A 27,002-nucleotide genomic window follows, 5' to 3' on the forward strand; every position below is an offset into this window, starting at 1 on the left:
GACCATTTCCATTGTTATGGTTATCATCTCAACAACCAAGGATCTGCCCTTCTTATTTGGGAAGACCCCAACATTCTATTGTGGCTCAAGGATGAAGAAGGGGATGCACGACCCTCCATCCAAGAAAAGCAGGACTTGACATGTCTTAGTCAGCTTGGCACCAGCTCCCGTGCTAAGAGTCCTTGGTTGCTGTATCCTTCATAAAATTAGTAGTTTTTCAATAGTACGGCCATGTTTCCTGTACAGTTGAAATTTATACGGTATAGGTGTTGTAAATGCCTGTGAGTCATTATTTTCAGTCTAATCCTGAATGAAAGTTTTTACTGTTTTCATTCAGTTAGTACACATTGATTGTTGATAGAATTGGAAACTCTCTCTCTCTCCCTCTCCCTCTCTCTCAGAGACAAGCTTTTTCATTTCATGTTCTCTTGAATGGCAAATGAGGACAGGGGGAAGGTCAATTGCAGAGCAAGTTTATGGTGCTCTATGCTCTCAATTGTCAGGAAATATGGGATCATTCTACACCTTGGCCGTCCCATTTCTCTGGATCATTCTGCATCCTACTGTAGATCCTAGATGAATGACTAAGATGGGATCTTGTTAGTATGGTATTATAGCATAATTGTTGACTCAGAATTATATGGTAGGTTTTCTTCTAAAAAAAGTAATAAAAAGGACAAAACAAGAATTATATGGTAGGCTATCCTTTTCTAGAGTAATTAGCTGATTAGTAGGCACTCTCGAGTAACCATGGAGGTTACGTTTGAAAAGGATACAAACAATATACAGTAGACAATCTGGCCGGGCCCTAGGTGCATTGGCCGTGTTCACGATGTTGATTGTTGTGTTTGAGAATTTGAAGGTCATGATTCAATCACTCTTAATGTGGGCTAGGTTCTCTTGAGAATTTTTAGTTCAATTATATATTTTTTGGTAGTGGCTTTTCGATGACGATCAAGATTTTAACAGTTCATCCAATAATCTTCAGCTTATGATCTAAATCCCAGGTTATTATCTATCCATGGCTTGTCAATTTCTTGCTATGGCCCATGTTCACTTTTATTCATAAAGGAGAAAACCCGACCCTCACTCGACTGCTTGTAACTACAAACTGGACTCTGTCTTTTAGCAATGGCCACTTGCAAAAGGGCACCCCATGGCCTCTATCATGAAATTTCATTGACCACGCTGTCTTTATTGATTGGAACTTGAGGGTATGGAAAGGATGATCTCTAATGGTTTTACCTTAAACCCATTTTGGGTTGTGAGACAAAGTGATGAATTTGTCAGGTAATTAGGAGTTATTAATAGGGATGTCAGTGGACCGGGGCACCCCGCCCCATCTCAAAATCCTGCCCTCCATCCCTGCACGGGTTTTGATTTTAACCTCCATCTCTGCTTCCATCCTCGTTTCATGTCCTCCATTCCCAGTGCAAACGGGGCGGGGCGAGGCGGGGCAGGACCCCGTTTCTCCTCGATCCATTGCCATCCCTAAAGAAGGATTGAGGACGGGACGGGGCAAGGCGGGGATCGCGATGGCGGAAAGTGTAAGTCCATCTATGCTTCCATCCCTGCAAGGGTTTTGATTTTAACCTCCATCCCCACCGCTATCCCCGTTTCACGACCTCCATCCCCGGTTCAAACGGGGTGAGGCGGGGTTGGGCCCCGTTTTCCCCCAGTCCTTTGCCATCCCTAGTTATTGATAATTTTGTCAATAACTAGTGTTTAGATATTTCATAAGCAAAATTATCCTTTACATAATGTGATATGGGTAGCATGGGCATGAAAAAGTGTTAATGTGAGTTTATTATGTAACAACTATCAAGTTATGTAATAGATGTAGTGGGACATGCCTCAAGTGTAGAGCCATTGAGATGACGTGAAAAGTCTAAAAGAAAGTTATGAGTAGTGAGTTATGTGAGTTAAGACATGCAAGTAGTAGTGATGGTGGTGCTTTTGAGTCACATGTTTAAGGGGGGTTGTTGGAAGTGTAAACCCATTTTAGGTTGTAAGTCAAAGTCAAGTGTTTAATTTGTCATGTAATTAAGTATTATGAGTGCTTTTGTTAATGTATGGTGTGTAGAGGTTTCATAGACAAGGTTGACATTTGCATAATACAATATAAGCAACATGTACATGAAAAAAGTGTTAATGTGAGTTTATTATATTACAACAATGAAATCGTACACGATACTTCAAGTACAAGGTTTTGATGATGAACAAGTGAATCAACTGTATTTCTGCTAAGGCAATGAAGAAAGATGACAAGAATTAAAGAATTTGATGAAGAATCTTTGAAGACTAGTGTGCAAATGTAAAATTCATTAAATGTCTTAGAATCTTGTAAGAGCCTTACTTAGAGTGCATATTTCGATTGCATTTCACCTAAAAAGTCTTTAGAAAAACTTTTCTAAAAGAACCCTTCATGAAAATCGTTTTAGAAAACTCTTTACTTAATTTTTTATGTTTATTAGTCGACCAACAGACTCACCAGTCGACCAACTTTTTGCGTCAAATTTTCAAAGCAAAAACGTCAATTTTCTGAATTAGTCGACTGAAGGTTTTATCAGTCGACCCGATAGAATGTTTGTTTTCAGAAAATTTAGCAACAGTCGACTGAAAGTTTTTTTAGTCTACTGATGATTTTCATCAGTCGACTAACTTTTTCTTTAGTCAACTAAGTTCTAAACTTCAGATTTTCAAACGGCTCTGTTAAACACATTAGTCGACCGACAATAACTGTCAGTCTGCTAATATTTGATTTCAGTCGACTAACTACTGTTTCAGTCGACTAATTTTGTCGTTTTTCCTAAAACTTTTAAAAGGCGTGTCTTTTCATTTTTCAAACGAATTGACCATTCAAAAGTGACTATTTTGACACCCCTTTATACCCTCAATGTATGAAATCTTTCAACTATAAATATGAGTGCATTCTACACTCAAAAATATCGAATCATATCAAATTATATTGAATTACAAAGATCAAATTCTTTGCTTTTCACTCCTATTCATTCAAGTGTTCGTTTTATCACTCACTTGATATTTTCACTCCGGTTTTTCACTCAAATTCCTTTGAGAGATAGTGAATTTGTGAGTTGAGTATTTCAACAACCTCAGAAGCCAATTGCATTTCATCTGCATTTATAAGAAAGGCTCATAGGTTGATTGTAAGTTTGCTTACTTATATTTTTCTGTAAAAGGAAAGGACACTTTGGTTTAAAGAAGTTGTTTGCTTTCAGTAGGGTTGTTACTGAAAGTGAGACCAGATTTGGTCTGTATGTTCTTGTGATTACACAAGGTTGATAGTAGAAATCTCAAACGGGTTTTGCTTGGAGACTGGATGTAGGTCTGGAAGACCAAAACAGGATAAACTCTTGTGTTCTTTGTGTGATTGCTTTGCGAATTTCAAAAATCCTTCAAAATTCTAAAGACGATATTTAAAACACTATTCACCCCCCCCTCTAGTGCTCGTTGCCTCGATCCTACAACACTTTCATATTATGCAAGTTATTCATTCACATATATAGTGGGTAACTCTCAAGTTATGTAATGGATATAGTGGGTCATGTAGTGGACATGTGTCAAGTGTAGAGCCATTGAAATGTCATATGAAGAGTCTAGAAGAAAATTATATTAGTCATGTTATGTGAGTTAAAGCATGCAAGTAGTGATCATATCAGTGAATGTCATTAATAGTTATTGAGTCATTAAGATAAAAATTTATGCTTAAAGACGAGGCAAAAAATTGTCATTTATGCATAAGATGTATGTAAAAAGGGTCCTCAATTGTATATATATATATATACCTATGGGTTTATGCATTTTGATTATGAGTAAAGAGTATTATCCAATAAATTGATGTTTTTAAGTGATTATCCTTATATGATATTGAGAGCCCCTCTAATATTTTGTGTTTCATTAAAATATAGAGTCACAATGACATCCAATAACATGCTTCACACACAAGTCCTTCGTTTGTTCAAAAATAATTATGAAATGTAAAATCCATTTTTTTGAGAATTTTTAGATAAATAAAGGTGAAAATTTTTACAAAAAAAATGTGATAATATCATGTCTTTGAAATGAATTGATGAATTGATATTGGATCACGTAGATCAAGTAATTAGATTCAGATTTGGCAATTGGATTCAGATTCTAGGGGGATACGAAACCCAACCAAGTTGCAATTGAATCCCGATGGATCCAAATATCTTATGGTTCCTATATTTGAGACCCAGAAAGCAAATAACGAATTTTCGTAGGTGTAAAAAAAAATGGGAGAAACGAATTTGGAAATGTGAAGCCCGTTAAGGGAAGAACCTCAACAAGAGTTTATCTAAATTAAACCAGACAAAGCATGCAACGAAATGGAGTGTAGCATGGTGGAGAGGCTCGTTACCTCTTGGGGGTTTGACGTAGGTTCAAATCTCATCATGCTTACATGCGTGCTTTTGAGAAAAATGTATTTTTGCTTTTGACAAAAACACCTAGTACTTACACACGTATAAAGGAATTAAAAGAGACATCATTTGCAACAAAAAAGAACATAGTGCAACATAGAGGTTTGTTTCTTCTTTGGGGATGGACCCTGGTTCAAAACCCCTCTTTGCACATCGGTTTTTACATCTTTGTATTAGGAGATCTTTTTACAAAAAAAAAAATGTGAAAACCCAAACCCATACATTTTATTTACTCTAGAAACAAATGGTAACATGAGAAGTTACCACATGTTTTTTTTCTAAGATTTTTAAATAGTTGATTTTCCTCCCATCCTCCATGAAGTTAGGGATGACCACATATATGGCTGAAGAGAACCAACAAGCATAAAGGGGAGTTAGCAAAAATCTCTCCCATGATTTTTCTCTTTGAAAAACTTGCACCACAAGTATAGGAAGGGCAACAATAAAAGGAAGAAAAATAGTTTGAAAAGAATCAAATGGCGTGAAAGAGGAAGGGCAACATAGTATTTTTGGTTGAGCTCTTAAGATGAAAAAAAAACATGAATTGAGGGATAGACGGTTTCTAGGTTTCAAACTATTTTGAAAACACCTAGTCAAAAAGAGATAAAAGAAACCTCTCATTAGCAAAATTTGTGGTACACGATTTTGATATCCTTTTTCTCTCTCTCTCTCTCTCTCTTCTCTCTTATCCCTCTCAAGAACCACCCTTGGTCTCTCTCATAGTAAGAGAGAGACTTCATCTAGAATTGGAGGAAGCATCGAGGCAAGCAATATCATTCTTTTCTTTGGGGCGTGGTTCATCAAATCGAGGTAAGGGGTATTATGTCTGTATGGGTATGCTCGATGCTTTGTAGTACTAGTAGGTTGCATCCCACTCAAATATAAGCAGAAAAACATACATTTTTGCAGCCATGGCTGCTGAAAGATTTGGTTAAACCATTTCATGCAGTTGTACTTGAACCCACCAAACCGTATACCATTTGAAATAAGCATAGATTGATCTAAACATCTAGATGAACGTACAGATCTGGAGAAAATGTGGATCTGCATATTCGATGAAGTCTGAAATAATTTATGCAAACAAGCGACCTAGAATCTGCATCCTGAGACAACTTTAATATATTTAATATGTCTCTATGTATACTTGAGACAGGAAACTACCGAGACATGAGAAAAAACATACATATATATATATATAGTGGATTGAATCACATGATTAGCAATGCATTCCCCTGTGAGTCACAGATTTGAAAGTGTGAACAACGAACAACGTCAATCACACATTATGTGTGATTGACGTTGTGTGAGATTTAACCTATGCAGAACCCTTATGCGTGTTTGATGCTAGTTCATTTTTTTTGGTGTGTTCTTGATATATATATATGATGCAACCTTGATGCAGTTATCAGACTACTTCTATTTTGCATGTCCAAATGCGTCTTGGAATAGTCTTAAAAAAAATGTTCATGTAGAACAATTGGTTCATATGGTGATGCCATGTGGCCTCTTTCTTTTGGGCATGTACAACAAAAATTCTAATTTCTACATTTATACCATATAGTAAGCACAATGGTATGATGTGAGATAGTCTTCAAAACCGAGCATGATTGAAAAAAATTAAAAGAAATAAATAAATAAATACACCACTGAATTATGTAATCATGTTAGTCTATGCATTATCAAGATATTTTGGAGAATCATGTAATCATGTTAATATTATGTTTCCATTTTCCTTGTATATCTGGTGAATCCCATTATAATGTTCATATGTAGCTATCCTTATACAGAAGCTGGCATATTCAATTGAATCCATTTATTATTATGTGGCTACATATTCATGTGAATCCAATTAGATTATTTTTTATATATTCATATTCATATGCAAATGCCTATCAGTTCCTATTGAACGCTAAATTTCTTTGTTCGTCAGTCCAGACCTAATGGGTTGAACCAAATCAGCATGGTTGGGGTTCCATCATCCTCGAGTCGGGCCTGTAGGGTGCCCCAGTTGTTGTGGTATGTACAACACCCTATGGGGAATGACTGCAACTCCTGGCAGTAGGCCATCGGTGGGTCGACAGATGGATGCACGACCTCAACGTGCCGGTTGAGGATGCTACGTTTGTACCACATGTGACCTTAAAAAAAAAGATAAATGGGTGACCGGTAGGGTATGCTACCCAGTCCACCTGCCTAATGGTGGCAACCATGGACTGCCGAACTGTTTATGGCTCAATGCAGCCCAATTACAGTTGAAAGATCAAGTATATATATATACATATATATATTAAAACATTAAAAAAAAATGTTGCTACGGGTTCATTGGACCGTTGCAATGCCATTGGAGCACTTATGAAAGGTCATACTTGAGACATGCCATGTGAGTGCATGAACTGTGGGGTAGGAAAGTGTACACCTTAGCTCAGAAATGATAGTTTAAAACATTGAAAATATTCGATTCAGGGTTGAGCCATATTTCTAAGATAGCTGGTGCCTATTGGGCATTGGTTTGGTAATGTGCATAAACTAGGATCGCATCGAATATGGGTTGCGATTTTGGAAGTTTCTTGGGTGCAAGGACTCGCACAAAGAAACAAATAAAATATAAAACATGCACATATAACCTAACCAAGGGGATTCTGGGTATACCTGAAAGATGATATATGTTACTGGTTTCTCTAGGTTCTGGGTACACCTGAAAGATGATGTATGTTATCGGACCCATGTTCTACCTTAGAGAGGGTAGATGGTACAAGCTCTGTGGGATAGTTACGTTTTGTGAGAACTAGGCATCTCACCCGGTTTTCAGTCCTCAAAGTTAAGAGGGTTAGAACTACTATTGCGTCCTAAGTGGTAGATCGAAGTCTTTTGCAGAAGTTACTGGGTGCATCCAAATTTTTAGTTTTGTCATTGGTGAGTACTCTCTCGGTCGTGAACCGTCTCCTTTGGATATTCGTACGGCTAGTCATGCGAGGTATTAAATTGAAAAGCATAAGTGACTCACATGTGATCTCTGTTCGATATGATGTTGAATGCTTGTGCGTACCCACAGGGTAATTAACAAGAAAAATATGAAGTCAGTTCATTTTTAAATATTTCTAAGTACACTCATTGCTTGAAGTTCCAATGATTAGAATTTACATAGGTGAGTCATTCATGTGATGCGTAGTTTCATTAAGGTTTCTTTATATTTCAATTGTTGTCTTATAATTGTAAATCATGTGTTAGATGCATAGTTTCATTAATGATTCCACCATGAACTAGTTGTAATACATAAAATTATTGCACATATATTTGTACACATGACACTGAGCACATTCATATGGATATAATGCTTCTTACTCAGACTGGGTGTAGTCTGACTTTTTCTGAATTTTTTTTTCAGGTAGTGATTATGTTTGGAGCAATTGCGGATGTCGTTGCGGAAGAAGCCATGAGATTTCCATTTTTATGATCCTGCATTAAACTCTAAAAACTTCTAGTCATTTTATTAATGAGATTGTAATAAATTAAACATAATCTTTATTATGTTATTGAATGATATTGAGTACTCTCTGTGCTACTCTGTAACCCGCCCAACTGTTGGACCAGGTATTTTTGCCGTTAAAAAAAAGAAATTCTAAAATTTTCCGTTCAAAGTGTTGGCGCGTTACATGAAAAAATGGTGCATTCAAATGAAAGCTTTGTTGGACACTCAAGTGTATTGGGAGGCGGTCAATGATGGGTACACCAAACCAATAAATTCTCAAACAGAGACTACCATATCAAATGATGACAAAGGCTCTCAAAGTGAATAAAAAGAGAGATAAGAAAGCTTTCTTCTTCATTTATTAAGGTGTAAATGAATAAGCTTTCAAGATGATTACACTGACAACCAATTCAAAGCAAACACAAGAGATTTTTTAAAATTACAAGGAAATCAAAAAGGTGAAAAAGGTTATACTTTAAACTTTGAGAGCCAAGTTTGAAGCACTCTGAATGAAAGAAAGTGAGTCATTATCAAATTACTTTTCAAGAGTTTTTGTAGTTTCTATGAATTAAAAAGAAATTATAAGAATTTAAGTGATGTTTGAATCATGATTTTTTGTTTACAATCTTTAGAAACAAAATTTAATTTCATTGTTGTGACTATAGAGGACTCTAAAGATTTAGAAATTTTGATCATAGATCAATTGATAGGCTCTCTTCAAGCTCATAAATAAAACTTTGCAAAAAAGGCTAATGTTTCATTAGAACAAGTTTTACAAAGCAAGAGATGGACCTAGAGAAAGAGGTCATGGTAAATCAAATAGAAGTGGTTGTGGCCTTGGCAACACCAATAATAGAGTTAAAAGAGGATAAACATAAGCAAATAGAGGTTGTGAGGTAGAATAGGTAACCAACAAAGGTATAATCATTCTAATGTTCAATACTTCAATTATAAGAAGTATTGTCATGTAAGTATCAAATGCAAATTTAAGGACTCTTACGAGAATGAAGAAAAGCAAATCTTGTAGAAAAAAATGTGTCTTCAAGTATTTTGTTTGCATGCAAATGAGACTTTGATGAATGCAATTCTTGGTATCTTGATAATGAGGCTAGTAATCACATGTGCTGAAAGAATGAGATGTTCCTAGAGTTTGATGAATCGGTTAATAGCAAGGTAACCATTGATGATGTTTCTTAATTTTTTATAAAAAAAAAAGCATTTTGATTCAGTTGAAGAATGTTAAGCATGACTTCATATCGATGTCTATTATATTTCAACCAATTGATCATTCTAATCATTTTTGTGAAGAATGTGTCATTAAAAAGTACAATCATGAGAGTTTTCTATATGATCTTTAAAAAAAAAAGAAACCTCTTAAGATAGTTAACACAGATGTATGTTGTCTTAATACAATATCCTTTGGAGAGCACAAATATTTTTTCACCTTCATTGATGACTTTAGTAGAAAAAATTGAGTTTATTTTATAAAGAAAAAGTTAGAGATTTTTAAAAATTTTAAGCAATTCAAAGCCTCAATTGAAAAAAATTGACATTTTAAAAAAGTTTTGAGAGTGATACCTAAAAGATTTTGATAACTTTTGCAAAGAGCATGGCATTTTGTATAAATTCATGATACCTTACATGCCTCAAAAAAATAGGGTAGTGAAGAGAAAAAATCAGATAATTTTTATATGATAAGGAGCATGCTAAAGTGCAAAAGTATGTCTAATGAATTTTAGACCAAAGCGGTTGTATGTGCGGTATATCTCTTGAATAAATATCCCACTAAAAAATTTCTTTTTTTGACTCCACAAGAAGCATAGAGTGGTTATAAACTAAGAGTTGGCCATTTTTTGGTTTTTGGTTGCATCGAGTATGCTCACATTCCAGATTATAAGCAATCCAAGTTGGATGATAAAAGTCAAAAGTATGTTTTTATTGGCTACCATGAAAGCTCAAAAGTTTTCAAGCTTTATAATCTTAAAAATAAAAAGTTAATCATAATTAGAGATGTCGAGTTTAATGAAAATGCATGATGAAATTAGAAAAACAATGACACAAAAATTATTGTGCTTGAACTTGAAGAAGAAGAGAAAAGGTAGGAATAAAGAGCCAATGTTTCACCATCTTCACCTTCACAAGCCCTAAGAGTACCTCTAAATCCTATTCATGTTTAAAAAAATAAAGAGCTTGTATAAAATTTATTGTCAAACCAAAGGTACTAACTTTGAATATACTTTTTTTTTGCGTTGGTTGATTATGAACTTTTAGGTTATGAAGATGTTATCCAAGATAAAAGATGAAGGAATGTGATGGATGAAAAAATCAAAGTCACTTAAAGGTCACAAAACAATTGGTGTGAAATGGGTGTACAAAGCAAATAATAATAATAATAATGAGTTGGAGAGATTTAAGGAAAAAATGGTGATGAATAGTTATAAACAAAGGGCTGAAATCGACTACCATGAGATTCCCCAAGAAACCTTATTCTAATCATAGAAGACAAAAAATCAACACTTGCATTAGCAAAGAACCTTTCTATAGTAGGAGCAAATGTGAAGAACTAAAAAATTGAATTAGTGTATTGCAAGTTGGAAGAGCAAGTAACATATATCTTCATAAAGTCATTGAAGACGAAGATCTTTTGTCATCCATAAATGCTTCTTGAAATGAAGAGCTCCCCAAAACAAGTTTAAGGGGAGAGTTGCTGAAAATGTAAACCCATTTTAAATTGCAAGTCAAAGTCAGGTGTTGAATTTGTCATGTAATTACTAGTTATTAATGGTTTTGTTAATGTTTAGTGTGTAGAAGTTATGTAATTATTAGTTATTAGTAGTTTTGTTAATGCAAGTTTACTGTGCATGTTATCCATTCAACAATGAGTAACTTGACATGTGACAAGTGTAGTCATTGAAATGACATGTGAAGAGTTTAAAGAAAAGTTATATGAATCATGAGTTATGTGAGTTAAGGCATGCAAGCAGTGGCCACGATAGTGCATGTCATTAATAGTCATTAAGTTATTAAAATAAAATTTTGTACTTAGAGATGAAGCTCATGAAAGGGAAGCCAAAAGTTGTCATTTATGCATGAGAGAAGTATATAAAGCGTGTTGTGAGAGGCGTACGCCTCAGTACCTGAAGCATACGCCTCAGAGGCGAGGCGCACGCTCAAGGTACTGAAGCGTTGCTGTGATGCGCCCCTCATCAACCTCCGACCAGTTGTGATCACCAACCACCGGAGTTGCTGTGTTGCAGCTGCTGCTCAGTCTTCTCCGACCACCGGACGACCGACATATCCCTCGCTTCCGTACCAGCTGGGCGGGTGGTCCTTCTCTTACTGCCTCCCCTCCCACCGCTTCACTTCCATTCCAGTTGTGAGAGGCGTACGCCTCAGAGGCGAAGCGCAGGCTCAACGCCTCGCTTCGCCTCATCGCATTTAACAACCTTGATATAAAGGGTCCCCAACTCTAGATATACTCATGAACTATACATTTTGAGTATGAGTAAAAAATATTAACCAATAAATTGATGTTTTTGAATGCTCTCTCTTGAGCCTTTCTTTGTGTGAGATTAAAAATCTCTCTAACAATTTGTCTTTCATTTAACACCTTATATAGAAAAAAATCCACAAGATGGGTTAACAATATATCACATGGACACTCCCAAAAGGGCATGAGACACCATTTTTTGCAGTTTTCCGTTAGGAATAACATACAAGGGAACACAATACAAACATAAGTTGAAGTTCCTGTGACAGGTTAGTCGTGATCTAAACTTGGGTCAACTATCTCACCATCTCTTGTTCCTGGTAGTGTGGTGGGGGTCTAGAGCTAAAGCATTGAAGACATTCATCTTTTAATTATAACCTTTCTTTATCCAGTTATCAGTAAGATATGCTACCTATATATACAAAGTCTAAGACAAAAAGATAGTTGGCAAGTGCATCCCTTTTTTGTCATGTTTATGTTGTGTTTGGATTTTGGAACACCATGATCAAATTCATGACCTAGAGCACTAGAGTTCATGACTTTGGTCATAGCCCTTTGCAAAATAGCTGTGTTTTCCTACCAAAATTTACAACAAACATTTCTTTCAAACTCTATAGGCAAAAGAGTGAAAGTGGGAATCGACATATGGCGTAGATGCTACATTAGAAGTGAAGGATGCAAAGGAAAGGAATGCATTTTCCTTTTCCAGCCACTGTCTTCCCATTCTTGAGTGAGCAGGTGCCCTTCTTTCTTCTTCAGGTATAACTTTCCCTATGCGATCAAAAATTGATCCCTACGATCGAAGTTCGTTTGGTAGAATTGAGTGATTAGTCACAACCAGTTGGCAGTGCATGTCGGATCGTGGACGAGTGTTAGTGCGGACTTCGTTCTCGAAACATTCCTCAAAAAATTAACGAAGCACCTCGGTAGCAAATTAAGCACCCTACCCTAATAAAGTCTGTCTGCTAGAATGAGCAGCAGTAGGATTGTTGGAACTGAACTAAGGAGGCGGCATGGAGAAAGGAAGCTGATGTGCATCGTCTCGGTGGCCATGAACGAATGGGATGCAAGCCAAATTCCTGTTGTCAACTCTGAGGCGACACCCATTGCTGTGATGAAAAAGTAATTCTATAGTACCTGACCAAACTCTAAGGAGTGAGGAGACCAAAGGTGCATATTATCATATAAAAACAGGCGGAGCGCCTGCTAGCATCAGGCTTGTAGTTTTTTCCTATTTTTCAGTCAGATAGCAAGTAGGAGCAGCATGGGATCAGTTCCAAAGTGGGAATCCCATTAAGAGGCTAAGGTATGAAGCCAAGAGACACTTTTGCAGCCATTAATGATTTCATTGAACTTAAAAACTGAATAATAATGACATGACCCACCCTTTGCTCAAAACACTCTAAAAGTTGAGCACACAACTTGTCCTTTCTTCTCATTGTGCTAATTTATATAGTCATATTCTTCTCATTTTCTTAATGTGGTTACAGCATGGTCGTTTTCTTCTTCTCATTATGCTAAATTAATTTTCTTTTTGTTGTTTTAGTGAAGCACATAAAAGCATAGGCTATTTATAATATATGCCCTAACCAGGTCTAGGCAGAACCTCCTTTATGGTTGGGTCAATGTTGTCTGTATCGGTATCGGCCCAGTATCGTTTAATTGTCCAACGATTCAGGTGAATCGGGCCAATACCGATAACTCAAGTGAATAATTTTGAATCAGTCAAAAAATAATTAAAAAATATTATCATGTGTTAAAGCCATTAAAACATTATTAAAAAATAATGTTAATTATTTTTTTATATTTATTAAAAAATAGATGATTCAGGGGGGTGAAGTAGAAGCGTATCGATTTTCTGCCGCTATGATACATATCAGCCTATACAAGGCCAATATGCACCGATACTGACAATATTGGGTTGGGTGCATCCATGGTATCCCATGTGTTAAGCGAGGTCCTGTGTCAAGCTGAAGGCCAAGATCAAATCCCACTGCTCATAGTCACAAACGTTAATAATGACAAAATCTTGTTTTTCAAAAACTTGCGAGAATTTGATTTTTTTTTTTTATAAATCTCACATTTTTTGGCAAAATCTCGGCGATAAAAAAATTTTAAAATATAAAAATATTTTTATCAGAAAATATTAATAAAATTTATTCAAAAATAAAAATACATGGTTTTTTCATGATAAATAGCCATTTAAAACGTAAATATCCTGTTTAAATCATGGTATTTATGTTTTTTCACAAATCTCACGATATTTTGAAAATCTTGCGAGAAATTGCCGTTTTAATCTTTCAGACAATTTCTTGCAATATTATCGCAAGATTTTCATAAATCTGGTGATATTTGTCACTATGCCTCTGTCACATGGGACGGTTGTTGTTCTGGTAGGGGTCCGCCTAACCCCAGCTTGCCTTTCAAGAAAAAAACATGAAGCTAGATTTCCTCCTCCTCTCCTTCCCCTTTCTAGAACCTTTTCAGTTTGATCTGGATCTGGGTCCGACATGCATTATTGCCATCTTCTTTCCTGAAATCTTTCCCCCAAATAATCACTAGGTCACAACTAGAGTCGCCAATGGTTTAGATGTTATCCAATATCTGAATCGAATCCAACTATGTTTTTTTGGACTTGGTAAAGGAAGTCGAATCCAATTATTCAGATTTGGTTTAGGATTTTACAATTGAATTTGATGGATATCTGAGTCCGACGAGTATTTGAACCTGAGTACATGTAATTAGTTGGATTCAGTCCTACCCTTTCTGCATCCAAATCCAATTAGCCAATACTCAATTAGTCTGATCTTGTGTGGGATACATCTGACCCGAATCTGATCCATTTACATTCATAAGGAGGACAAACCCAATTATTATATAGTAATGTCGATCTGACCATCTGAATGAGCCAGAAATCCTATACACTGGGTCGTGTTCACCCAATCCGACCTTATGGATGGATTCAACATGGTCTAAATGTTAGGAACCGGCTTTTAGATCATGTGTTTTTGACGAAAAAATGTGATGTTATGAGCCGAGAAAATATTGGACATAAAATTGTGCTTATGTATAATCAGTTAATTCAAAAGTCGCCTCTTATTAACCAAAACATGACGATCAGATCTGTAAGGTTTCTTGAAAAACGACACAAAAAAAATTGAACTCGACTCATTTAAAACGAGCTCACCATGAGCACAAGCTCAGCTCTGCTTGCCACAATATGAGCTGTCCACTTTACCAGCATGAGAGGACTACACTTTTTAAGAGGTGAAAAGTGGACTGTGGGTTGACTAGGGTCCGGACCTGCCATTTCAATGCATCTGGAGGCCAAAACTTTTTGGTCCAAACTAGTTGAGCTTGGGACCCAACAAGGTCAGCACGGCTTGAACCATAAACCGTTTTTTATTATCCAAACTAGGGCTGTCAAAGGGTCGGGTTTGTATCAGGTACCCAACCCAAACCGAACCTGAGTTCTCGGGCATGGGCATGAAAAGTGCTAACCCGAAAAATATTCAGGTTGACCTGAACCCGATCCAAGCAATATGCAGGTCGGATTTGGATCATAATTTTTGCTGGGTACCAACCCGATCTGAGAGTATATATATATATATATATATCTTTTTTTTTGAAAGGCAAGCTGGGGTTAGGCAGACCCTACCAGTTGTACAAGGAGACCACTGGGATTCAACTTGCAACATCTCAACAAAAGGTGACGTGCACTACCTGCTCCTACCAGACATGCGGAGCCTTCGTTGAAATTATATATATTTTAAATAAAAATAAATTTCTAAAAAGTCCAGGTTTCGGCTTCCATTTTCATGGCCTAACAAAACCCGAAACTGAACCCGACCATTTGTTGTTTAGGCGGGTCCGGGTATACCCTGATGGGTCGGGTATCCGACCCGTTGAGACGGTGTCCGAGTCCGTTTTTTCGAATCAAGAAAAAGAAGAGAAAGAAAAGGAAAAGAAGGGCAAAAATATTCAAAATAAATATTGGGCGGCTGAACTCTGAAGTTGGCGCGATGGGATAAGTCATCCTGACGGAAAACGAGAGAGAGAGAGAGATGGCTTCATCGTCTCTCCTCTCGCCGCTTGTCCTCCCCGTCGGATCCCGTTCCACCTATCCTCAAATCCACGAAATTCCCGCTCTTTGCCCTAAACATCAGGCCCTGATTCCTTCTCCCTCTGGATCGTATCTTCGTCTCCGATCCGCCATCTCCGTTCGTGATCAGAGCAGATCGACTCGGAAATCAGTCACCGTGATCAGCTGTTGTTCTTCGTCTTCGTCTTCGTCTTCTTCTTTGCAAGCTCTCATATTCGACTGCACCTCCACAGGCAGGCATACAACGACGCCTTCGCTCACTTCAACGTCCGGTGCCCGTCCTCACCCTCCCAGCCCATCTACTGGGACTCCGACTTCTATGACGAGCTCCAGAACTGAATCGGCTGCGGAAAGCCGAAGATGCGATGGTGCGCTCTTCCTAGGACTCTTCTCGTTTTGATCGGTTATTGTTTTCTGTAGCTTTTCTAATGATCGGTTCCAATGCCTGATTTTAGGTGTTTCGGGGAGAACGGATGGCCGTCTTCGATGGTCTCTGATGAGCCTCCGGCCGCGGATGCAGATAGAGCTCGGTTGATCGATACACTTCAGGTGAATTTCCCGTTAAGATTTGGTTCTCTTGAGTTTTGAGATGCGATTTTTGGGAATTGATTAGGCGATCGCCCTTGAGGTGATGGAAATGTGCTTGAATTTAGTTGCTGTTGGTCGTTGTTTGGAAATTTGTGATGCTTTATTCAAAGGAAAACTTCGGTAATCTCTTGAGATTGGAGTGCTGCAATTTATTTTCTTTTAGGTAACAGAGGTTGATTTTTTGTTGCTGTCAAACCTGCATGATTCCTCTGAGTAGACTGTATTGCTGTTGCACCTATCATGATATATTAACTGTTTAAGGCAGGCAGGCCTAGAACGGATATCTTTGAAATCTGCCCCATCTCCCATGAAGCAGTGATTCTTGAATACTTCTGTTATCATCCTTCGCAGAAAATTGGGCATTATAAACTGAATGTGGTGGATATGATTCTCTTTCGTATCTTCTAAACTTTAGTTGGCTATTGCCGGTGTCTTCTCCAGGGTAAAACAAATCCTAGAGGACACATATTGTCTTGCTTCTTGACTTACACTTTTACAGGTGAATTTACATCAGAAACACTTTCCACTTCATCCAGAGATGAGTAATTTAATGGCATGAAGCAAAAAACTATGAAATCTTATTGAAATATAAGTAGCCTAAAATTCTAATTTTCCCACAAGCCATTGAACTTAGTGGGACACATTATTATTATTATTATTATAAATTTCTATTTTATCCATGAATCACTAAATTTTCACAACTTCTTTTCATTAGCATTCCGAATTGCTATGTTTTCCACGTGTTTCTATCTTCATCAGCCACAACTTACCAATATTGATATAGGCAATTACTCAACAAGGCAATTTTTTGGTGAATTTCAAAAGAGTTTTCTCGTGAAGATATTGGCAATGTTGGAGAAAGGAAAATTAAATAAAAAAATACACAACGGAATGCTCTTAATATTGTTTTATAGAATTTGTTGGAGAAACTTGATATTTCTTAATATCATAATCGAATACATTTAATAATTTTTTGAAACTTTCATGATAATATCATCAATACTTTAAAAAACCACAGCTATTTAACACTACAATCTTCACATGCTCTCGAACTGCAATTCCAGTATCATATGCACTGAATGTCCTTATCGTTAAATTAATCAGATTTTGAGTTAATTATGGATTATTCACTTGTTCATGTTGGAACACAAAGAATGGCATCGTCCTGTTGATTAAGGAATGTCCAAGAGTTTTTGGGAATGTACAGAAGGAAATAAGGAACACTAAAAAGGTCCAGTTTCCACCATGGCATAAGCTTGCACAAGTGTAAGCCATGTTTCCTTTGTGCCGCATTGTACATCTGATTTCTGTAATGTAGATGCCATATGACAGTCTTCCTGTAAATAAATCTGTTATATATATATATATATATATATATATATATTGGCTACCTCCTAGGGATGACAGTGGACCAGGGGGAAACTGAGCCCTTTGGACCGGGGATGAAGGACATGAAACAGAGATGGAGGTTAAAATCAAAACCCGTGTGGGGATGGACTTACGCTTTCCGCCTCGCTGCTCCGTCCCTGTCCCAATCCCCGCTCCGTCCCCAATCCTTCTTTAAGGATGGCAATGGACCGAGGGGAAATGGGGCCCCGCTTCGCCCCGTTTGGACCGGGGATGGAGGACATGAAACGGGGTTGGAGGCGGGGATGGACGTTAAAATCAAAACCCGTGCGGGGATGGAGGGCAGGATTTTGAGACCGGGCGGGGTTGGAGACCTTGTCCCCTGCCCCCGCTCCAGTCCGCTGCCATCCCTACTACCTCGAGTGTACTGTATACTTCAACTGAAACAGCCCATTCAATTATATTTTCACAACTTTTTATGGATCATGCACTATGCATACAATCTAGATGGTTTGCTTTGTTAAAAACATTCTTTAGATCATCTGGTCATGCTGGATCCAAATTCACCAGTCCACAATGTGCCAAAATCTTATGATAGAATTATTTTTTTGTGTTAAAAAAAACTCAGTCCAAAGTGTGTTACATAATAAATGGATCTATGAAGTTAAATTCATCAAATAAAGCTCACACCTGTAAGATTTAGTTAGATAGTATGGTACTCTGGGTTGTAACCTATATATATATATATATATATATATATATATATATATATAGAGAGAGAGAGAGAGAGAGAGAGAGAGAGAGAGAGAGAGAGAGAGAGAGAGAGAGAGAGAGAGAGAGAGAGAGGTACAAATTAAACTAATGAGAGAATAATCTTTCTTTTCTTATTTCTTTATTTTTTTAAAGTTTAAACCTTTCAGATGTAATCTACATGGTTTGTTTAGTAGAAAATGAGTTTTGAATCAAGTGATTATGACATGTAAGCAAGTTTTTCAAGACTTTGAAAAAATCAGTAGCTCACAATGTACCAAAGCTTAATGGCTCAAAAAAATACCGTTTGGCTATTTCTACAACTTTGGTTATTTAAGATCAAGAAAGCTTTTCTTATACATTTACAAGATATTCATGTTACTGTAAGTTGTGCATTTACACTTTTCTGAGTTGTAATCAGTAATCTTTAAATTGCATATGATGGAGTTTTCATTCCTTTTGTAGGACTGGAAAACTGAGAGGTACAAGGAGATCATTAAATCTGGAACTGTGAGAAGCATACCATTTAAAATTTTCCATTACCTCCCACCAATTTACTAGCTAAAACATATCAACTCATCAAGGATACTGATCTTATGGCATGTGCATTGATGTCTGGGCATTTGTCTGTGGGAATGTGAAGCCAAGACCTGGTGTTCTAAGGTTGATGGATGATGCTAAAGCTGCTGTAAGATATCTTCTTATAGAAAATTTGTGTTTGGGAGTCTAGTCTTTTGAAACTTTACATTTATCACTTAGTAAGTTTGCTATTTTACATTCCTGAAGATTCTAGTTCATGTGTCATACATGTTGCTCGGCTCTCTCTCTGTAGCCATGACATGTATTTGAATTTCGTATATAGTTTTGCAGTTTTTGCTTCAATAGGATGCATAAATTTTGGCATATGGTGGGCATCATGAGTTTGGCAGACAATTGGTTTTTTGTTTTGTAGGGGATTATGCTTGCAGTATGCTCTGCTGCTACAAAAAGCTCGGTGATACTCTGTCTTGAAAATCTTTTGGGAATTGTAAGTTAACAGTACTTGTGTGAGTCAAACATTGGCAGTGAAACATTTATTTTCTGCTTTAAATTTGAATGAGGTTTATAAACATCTGGGCATGTGCAGGATCAATTCCATCAGCTCGACTGCTTCCTTGCAGGTACAATAGGAAACTATGTTTTTTCTAAAGAAATGTGTTGAACACCGGATGTGTTGAATGTAGGGGTGGCAAAACCTGACATGACCCGCCAACCCGCCTCTTAGGCGGGTTCGGGTTTGGCTTAAACTAACCCTTTTAATAAACGGGTCGACCCGCCTAACCCATTTATTAAACGGGTCGGGTTCGTGTTAGGGGTATGCCAACCCGGCTGACCCGTTTAATAAACGGGTTAGGCGGGCGGGTCAACCCGTTTACCCGAACCCGACCCACCAACCCATTTACCCGAACCAACCCGTTTATTAAATGGGTTGGCGGGTCATGTCGGGTTACCCGTTTAATAGACGGGTCGGGTTCGTGTTTGCCACAGACAACCCGTTTATTAAACGGGTCGGGTTCGGGTTGAGGTATGCTGACCCGCCAACCCGCCGGGTCGACCCGCCAACCCTACCCGATTGCCACCCGTAGTTGAATTTAACCATAGTCTTTAGAGGATGCAACAAGATGAACTCATTTTTTCTGGCCTATCAAATTTTAGAAATGGCATGACATGATGGCTCCTTGCTTTAATCCCCATAAGGAAATCTTAAACTACAAAAGTATTCATTAAAAGCTTATTTGTATTTCCAAAGTGGAAATAAAAATGATCCTAACCAGTCTTTGTAAAAAAAGTTAATTTCTCTAGGTCGTGACTATTCATTTTACTTGGGGGTGAAAATATATGGTAAACTTGTTAACGTCCTTCAATTCCATGGACGTGTGTATATACACTTTTATGTATCATTGTACAAGTATATGTTTGTGTCTACACTAACTTATTTTTTACACCGAGATTAATGAAGTGTTCTTTTCCAATTCAAATGGTTAACACACACCTCTTGTACTACTGGTCTGACGCTCAGGTTTGTAAATAGATGCTTTTCTTTTAGCTGAATAAGTTTCATTAAAGTGCACCCCAGAGATTGTGTGAGAATTAGAAAACTCTGGAAATTCTCTGATAAAATGCAAGCCAGGCTTCCATAGTCTGTGCCAAAATCCCTTGGAACAGCTATTTCTCAGGGGTTTCTGGGCAAGGCAGTGTACTGGGTGATGATCAATGATTTTTTTTTGTTGGAAAAATCTCAAGAAAACCCTTCCAAATCTTAAAGGTGAAGGGAAAATGACATTTTACGTTTGTGGCATATTGTGGGGATCATGAGTTTGGCAGACAATTGGTTTTTTGTCTCGTAGGGGATTATGCTTGCAGTATGCTCTGCTGCTACAAAAAGCTCGGTGATACTCTTTCTTGAAAATCTTGTAGGGGATTATGTTTGTGGATATTGCAAAATCTCTTGTTGTCATCACAATGATGTCATGGTATTTTCATAATTTTGTTTGGAGAATATTAGAGTATACGATGCTTCAAAACATTGGAGATATTTGTGGCAACTGGCAAAGCGTAGGATATAAGTAGGTCCTATCAACATAATTAGAGTTATCACCTGCATGGGGTGGTAACACAAATTTCTCTCCATTCTGCCCCATGGTTTCTGCTACTTTAGCACTCTTTTCCTGGGAAATTTTTGACAAAATGGATTCCCTTTTAGCCTTGTGCACTGCCCAAATAGTCATCCACGTTTATCTTCAGATTGACTGCCTTAGGGCATCTTATGGAACAAAAATTGCGTTGATTTTTTTTTTGGCAAAAGCAAGTAATAGTTTAAAATAAGTAATTTTTTGAATGAACTTGTTGAAATCTGAAAATGTCAAAATGGGTGTAAATGATAAACATGAGATTTTCAAGTAAGAAATTAAAGTTAAATTAATGATTTTTAAGGAGTACCAGAGTATGTCATAGCCATCTTTTCTCCCATAGTTGCTTTCATTCAACCTTTTCCTCTGTTCACGCTCTCATGTTTCTCTCATTCTCCCACCTTTCTCTACTCATTTTCATGATTTTCCCTCTCTTCATTATGCACTAAACATCAAGAATTTAGTATTCTGAGAATTATTCTTATCAACTTCAAGAATTTTAGAAATAAGACCATGAGCTTATAAGTTGGACATCCAAGCTCACTCGTAACTAACCCTGTGGCAGGTGACGATGTGAAGGAAAAGAAGCCGGATCCATCAATATATAGGACCGCTGTGAAGGTAGTAATTTTCTTTTGCCTTTTCATGCCTAAATATATCTCATGTCTGTTTGTTGATGAATTCAGAATATTTCCTTCTCTGTGACTCAGAAATTAGGAGTGCTACCTGAAAATTGCTTGGTCGTGGAGGATAGCGTAATTGGCTTACAGGTGGGATTTATAATAACTGCTTAGTGTAGCTCAGTGAAACTGACAATTAAGCTGAGTTATTTTCTCTTTCTTTTCCCCTTTCAGGCAGCAACAGGAGCTGGAATGCATTGTATTGTAACATATACCTCTTCAACAGCTAAACAAGTCTCTGATAGTATTTTCAACCCGACTTTGATGTGATAGTATGCGATACGAAAACTTGGCTTTGGTGGGTTAAAACTTCTGCTGCATTTTTTCATTCTTGCAGGATTTTACAGATGCAATAGCCATCTATCCAGACCTAAGTAATGTTGGGTACATATGTTTCTCATCCAAATCCTTAACTGAAAAAATATTTATATGTTTATCCTTATCAACATTTCTACCGTATCCACAGTCTGGATGTATTAGGTGTAAGAAGGATGATAGAGAGAATTCAAAGGAGAAACTGGGCTGTTTTGAAAGAGGTAGTCTTGATGAGGTGGAATAGTCCCACATTGCTTGTGCTTGAGTTTTCTGTGGGGTTTATAAGCCACTTGAGAACTCATACACTTGTTCTTGAGAACAATAGAGTGGGATGACCACCACACACACGCGCGCGCGCGCCCGCCGTGCCGGGTTCGGGTTCGGGTTCGGATAATTGGCCCTTTAGGGCCATATCCAATCAAGACAAGTATCTTTTTACATGGGTTATGGGAATGGATAACGGGTCACGACTCCTCGTATTCCGTGCCCGTTATGACGCTTCGGATTTCGTAACGGGTCTCGATCTTTCGAAGACCGTTAACGGATCACGTCCCCTCGGATTCCGTAACGGGCTCCTTCCACGTTTCATAACCGTTCGTGGGTTATAAAAGCGTGGTCAGGGGTGGGGTTACGGAGAGACTGAGACAGACGATTTCTGAAGAAGCATTCTGCGATTTCCCATCTCTCTCTCTTTTTCCTGTGAGTTATCCCGAAAGGGGTTGTTCTGCAACTGTGGTTCGAAGAGGCTGTTTTCGAAGGACGATCCATCGGGGTGCACCGTTCGGTTCGTCGTGGCTATTGTATCCTGGGGGAAGGACGCCAGACCCTGATCTGCACAGTATGTGGGGGCGAATCTTCTCTAAGGGGAGTACTTTCGTACGCCTTAGCCTGCTGCATATTCTAAACATTTGCATGTTGTTTTCTATATGTTCTGTGCCTGTGTTTGTTTATATGCTTACGTCTGGATTTTGGTCTGATGCGGAAAATGCCATGCTTGCTCCCTGTTACTGTTTCGGTCGTTTGTTAATCATGTTATTTACACTGTTATATTTCTTGATTTATATCGTGTTTTATATCATGATGACGATTGTGAAACTGTGTGATCTGAAAAATGATCCAACAGTCTTAGAGAAGATTCTCAGCATGTCGACTTCTTCTGCATTTGTACCAAAAGTGGACATGTCCGGTATGCCGGAAAAGTTTGCCGGGCAGAACTTCAAGCGTTGGCAGCAACGCATGAAGATCTGGTTCACTACGATAGGGCTGTTGAATGTTCTGGAAATCGACTGCCCTTCGGTGTCTGATACGAACCCTAACCCTGCTGCAGTCACTGCGGCTGTAGAGTGGAAAGAAAAGGACAGTATATGCCGTGGTTGCATACTGTTGGTTCTGTCCAACACATTGTTCGATGTGTACTGTTCTTCGTCTACCACTGCTAAGGGTTTGTGGGATCAACTTGACAAGAAGTACAATACCGAAGACCAAGGTCTTGAAAAGTACTCTGTTGCCAAGTTTCTGAAATATCAGATGGTAGAAGGCAAGTCGGTCACTGAGCAGGCACACGAGTTTCTGCTACTGCTCCATAGTTTGGCTGAGGCTGAAATGAAACTTCCTGAGAAGTTTCAAGTTATGACCATCGTAGAGAAATTTCCTAAGTTTTGGGTAGACTTCGGTATGTCTCTCAAGCACCGTAGAGGAAAAATTTCTCTAGATGATCTTATGGTAGCCATTGCCATTGAAGAGGAGCATAGGAGCCAGAAACAGATCGTAATGCCAACTGAACCGCCTAAGGTGAACATGATGACGGGAGCTTTTAAGGGCAAAGGACAAAAATCGAAATCTGCAATGAAAAACCAGTTTAAACCTAAGGCCAAAATCCAGAAAAAGGCAAAGAACAAACCGTGCTGGAACTGTGGGCAGGTTGGGCACTGGGCTAAGGAATGTCCTTCCAAGAAAGCCAAAGCTCATGGGACCACAGAAGGAACGCCTCAAGTCAACATGGTGACTGAGGTCGTTGGGACCAGTACTGGGTATGTTTCTGTTAACCCACAAATCTATCATGTTTATGAGCCAACTGAGTGGCTGGTTGACACTGGGGCTAATGTGCACGTCTGTGCTGATAAGTCTGTCTTTGTCTCATACCAGGCTGCTGCAGGCAGATCCGTGACTATGGGCAATTCAACGGCTGCAAAGGTGTTAGGGATTGGACGCGTGGATCTGAAGTTTCCTTCAGGACGAGTTCTATCTTTACACAGAGTGCATCATGTGCCTGTAGTTAGAAGGAACATTCTAAGTGGTTCATGTCTTGTTAGAGAGGGTTATGAATTTAACTTTAAATGTAATAAAGTTGTTATTTTACATTCTGGAACTTTTATTGGCAAGGGGTATTTAGATGATGGTTTATTCAAACTTCGTGTTGAACATGTTTGCAGTGATAAATTAGAAAATGATGTTTCTTTTGATTCATTGTCTAATGTTGCTTATAACATAGAATCATCCGACTTATGGCATAACAGATTAGGTCATGTGAATTTCAATTCTGTGAAACGCATGATGAACTTGAAAATGATTCCTGAGCATTCCATTGATAAAACTAAAAAATGTGAAATTTGTGTGCAAGCAAAACAATGTAGGAAACCATTCCATACGATTGTTAGAGATTCTGAAATATTGGATCTGGTGCATACAGATATCTGTGAGTTTAATGGAGTGTTAACTAGAAATTATAAAAAGTATTTTATCACTTTTATAGATGATTGCACTAAATACTGTTACGTGTATCTGCTAAAATCAAAAGATGAAGCTTTTGATAAGTTTCTTAACTTTAAGAATGAAGCAGAAACACAAACTGGTAGAAAACTTAAAAGATTGAGGTCTGATAGAGGAGGGGAATATACTTCTAATAAACTCGATGAATATTGCAAATCTGTTGGAATAGTTCATGAGTTTACTGCTTCATATTCTCCTCAATCCAATGGGATTGCAGAAAGAAAAAATAGAACCCTAACTGACATGATAAATACTCTACTTGGGAGTTTTGGATTACCTACCTATATGTGGGGGGATGCTCTGAATACGGCTTGCCATATTCTGAATAGAGTACTTCAGAAGCATAAGGATAGTAGCCCTTTCGAACTCTGGAGAAATAGGAAAGTTAGCTTAAAATACCTTAAAGTGTGGGGGTGCTTTGCAAAGGTACTTATCCCAGAGCACAATAGGAAGAAGCTGGGTCCTAAAACAGTAGATGCTGTCTTTTTGGGTTATGTAGAGAACAGTTATGCCTACAAGTTCTTAGTAATTAAGTCTGAGATATCTGGCATAGATGTTAACTCTATTGTAGAGCTTCGAGAAGCTACATTCTTTGAGGATGTATTTCCCATGAAAGTTGGTGTACCTCAGAATCTGTCTTCTGTAGATATACCTTCAACTTCTGGTTCCATTCCCGAACATGTGGAAAGGATGACAGATGTGGGGGTAGAACCATCTTGTTCCCATCCTAGACCCGATGAGTCTGAGAAAGTGGTTGAACCTAGAAGGAGCAAGAGACCAAGGATTTGGGAAATGACTTTATCACTTACCTTATCGAAGATGATCCTCCCACTTTCCGAGATGCAATGGCTTCACCTGAAGCAAAGCATTGGAAAGATGCCATCAAGAGTGAAATGGATTCCATTATCTCTAATGGTACTTGGGAACTGGTTGACCTCCCTCGTGGTAGTTCCACAATTGGGTGCAAATGTATCTTTAAGAAGAAGTTGAAACCAGATGGATCCATTGACAAGTACAAGGCGAGACTGGTTGCCAAGGGGTTCAAACAAAAGGAGGGAATAGACTATTTCGATACCTATTCTCCGGTTACCCGGATGACCACTATTAGAGTGCTTATAGCACTGGCTTCCATTTATGATCTCTCGGTCCATCAAATGGACGTGAAGACCGCTTTCTTGCATGGCGATCTTGAAGAAGAGATCTATATGGATCAACCTGAGGGTTATGTGGCTCCTGGTAATGAAGATAAAGTTTGTAGACTTGTTAAGTCATTATATGGACTAAAACAAGCCCCTAAACAATGGCATGAGAAGTTTGATAATATTATATTATCATTTGGCTTTGTTGTCAATAAATCTGATAAGTGTGTTTATTGTAAAGTTAAAAGTGATGGTTGTATTATTTTATGCCTGTATGTAGATGATATTCTACTGTTTGGTTCCAATATGGGAATTGTTAATGAGACAAAGTCGTTTCTTAGTAGTAAGTTTGATATGAAGGATATGGGTGTTGCAAGCGTGATCTTAGGCTTAAAGCTGACTCGTTCAGCTGAAGGGTTAACCATTTCACAATCTCACTTTGTCGAGAAAGTACTTGTGAAATTTGGATATAACCAAGGGAGATCTGTAGCAACTCCATATGACCCTTCTATTCCTCTTCATAAGAATACGACTGGTGTTCCTGTGTCTCAATTGAGGTATTCCCAGATTATTGAAAGTTTGATGTATCTTGCAAATTGCACGAGACCGGATATTTCGTTCTCCGTGACAAAATTAAGTAGATACACAAGTTGTCCAAATCGCACTCATTGGAAGGCATTGGACAGGGTACTTAGATACCTGAAAGGAACTATTTCCTTGAGTTTGCATTACAAGAGATTCCCTGTAGTTCTTGAGGGATATAGTGATGCAAGCTGGATAGCCATGAACTCTGGCAGTTATGGCGTGACTGGGTATGTATTTACCTTGGGTGGCGGCGCAGTCGCCTGGAGATCAGTAAAGCAGACCATCTTGTCTCGGTCTACTTTTGAGGCTGAACTCTGTGCTTTAGATGTCACTGGATTGGAAGCTGAATGGTTAAAGGGACTTCTTGAAGAACTTCCTTTAATGTGCAAGCCAATTCCTGCGATATCTGTGCATTGTGACAATATGGCCACAATTGCAAAGATTAAAAGCACAAAATATAACCAAAAGCAGAGGAGACACATCCAAGTCAGAATAAAATCTGTAAGGGAACTGGTGTCTCAGTTAGTGGTTGCTGTGGACTATGTTGGATCCAAAGAGAACACAGCTGATCCATTAACGAAAGGACTAGATAAGTCTTTAGTCCTAAAATCCAGAGAGGGGATGGGACTGAAACCCATC

At 38.0% G+C, this 27,002-nt stretch overlaps 1 long non-coding RNA gene and 1 pseudogene across 2 annotated transcripts; both read left to right on the plus strand.

Annotated features, from left to right (window-relative positions):
• The first annotated feature begins 15,483 nt into the window (after positions 1–15,483).
• LOC149841296 (haloacid dehalogenase-like hydrolase domain-containing protein At4g39970) lies at positions 15,484–22,035 on the plus strand (annotated as a pseudogene). Its single transcript, XR_016431690.1, has 11 exons — positions 15,484–15,889; positions 15,977–16,070; positions 18,672–18,716; positions 18,850–18,894; positions 19,159–19,233; positions 19,333–19,366; positions 21,441–21,496; positions 21,586–21,645; positions 21,730–21,789; positions 21,893–21,947; positions 22,022–22,035. The product of XR_016431690.1 is annotated as a haloacid dehalogenase-like hydrolase domain-containing protein At4g39970 (transcript).
• Positions 22,036–23,683: 1,648 nt separating this feature from the next.
• On the plus strand, positions 23,684–24,335 carry LOC149841297 (uncharacterized). The gene is made up of 2 exons (XR_016431649.1): positions 23,684–23,900; positions 24,016–24,335. It is a non-coding gene; the product is annotated as an uncharacterized LOC149841297 (long non-coding RNA).
• Positions 24,336–27,002: the final 2,667 nt, after the last annotated feature.

Source organism: Nuphar pumila, chromosome 4, assembly GCF_984573655.1.
Source record: "Nuphar pumila chromosome 4, dmNupPumi1.hap1.1, whole genome shotgun sequence".
Lineage (NCBI taxonomy): Eukaryota > Viridiplantae > Streptophyta > Magnoliopsida > Nymphaeales > Nymphaeaceae > Nuphar > Nuphar pumila.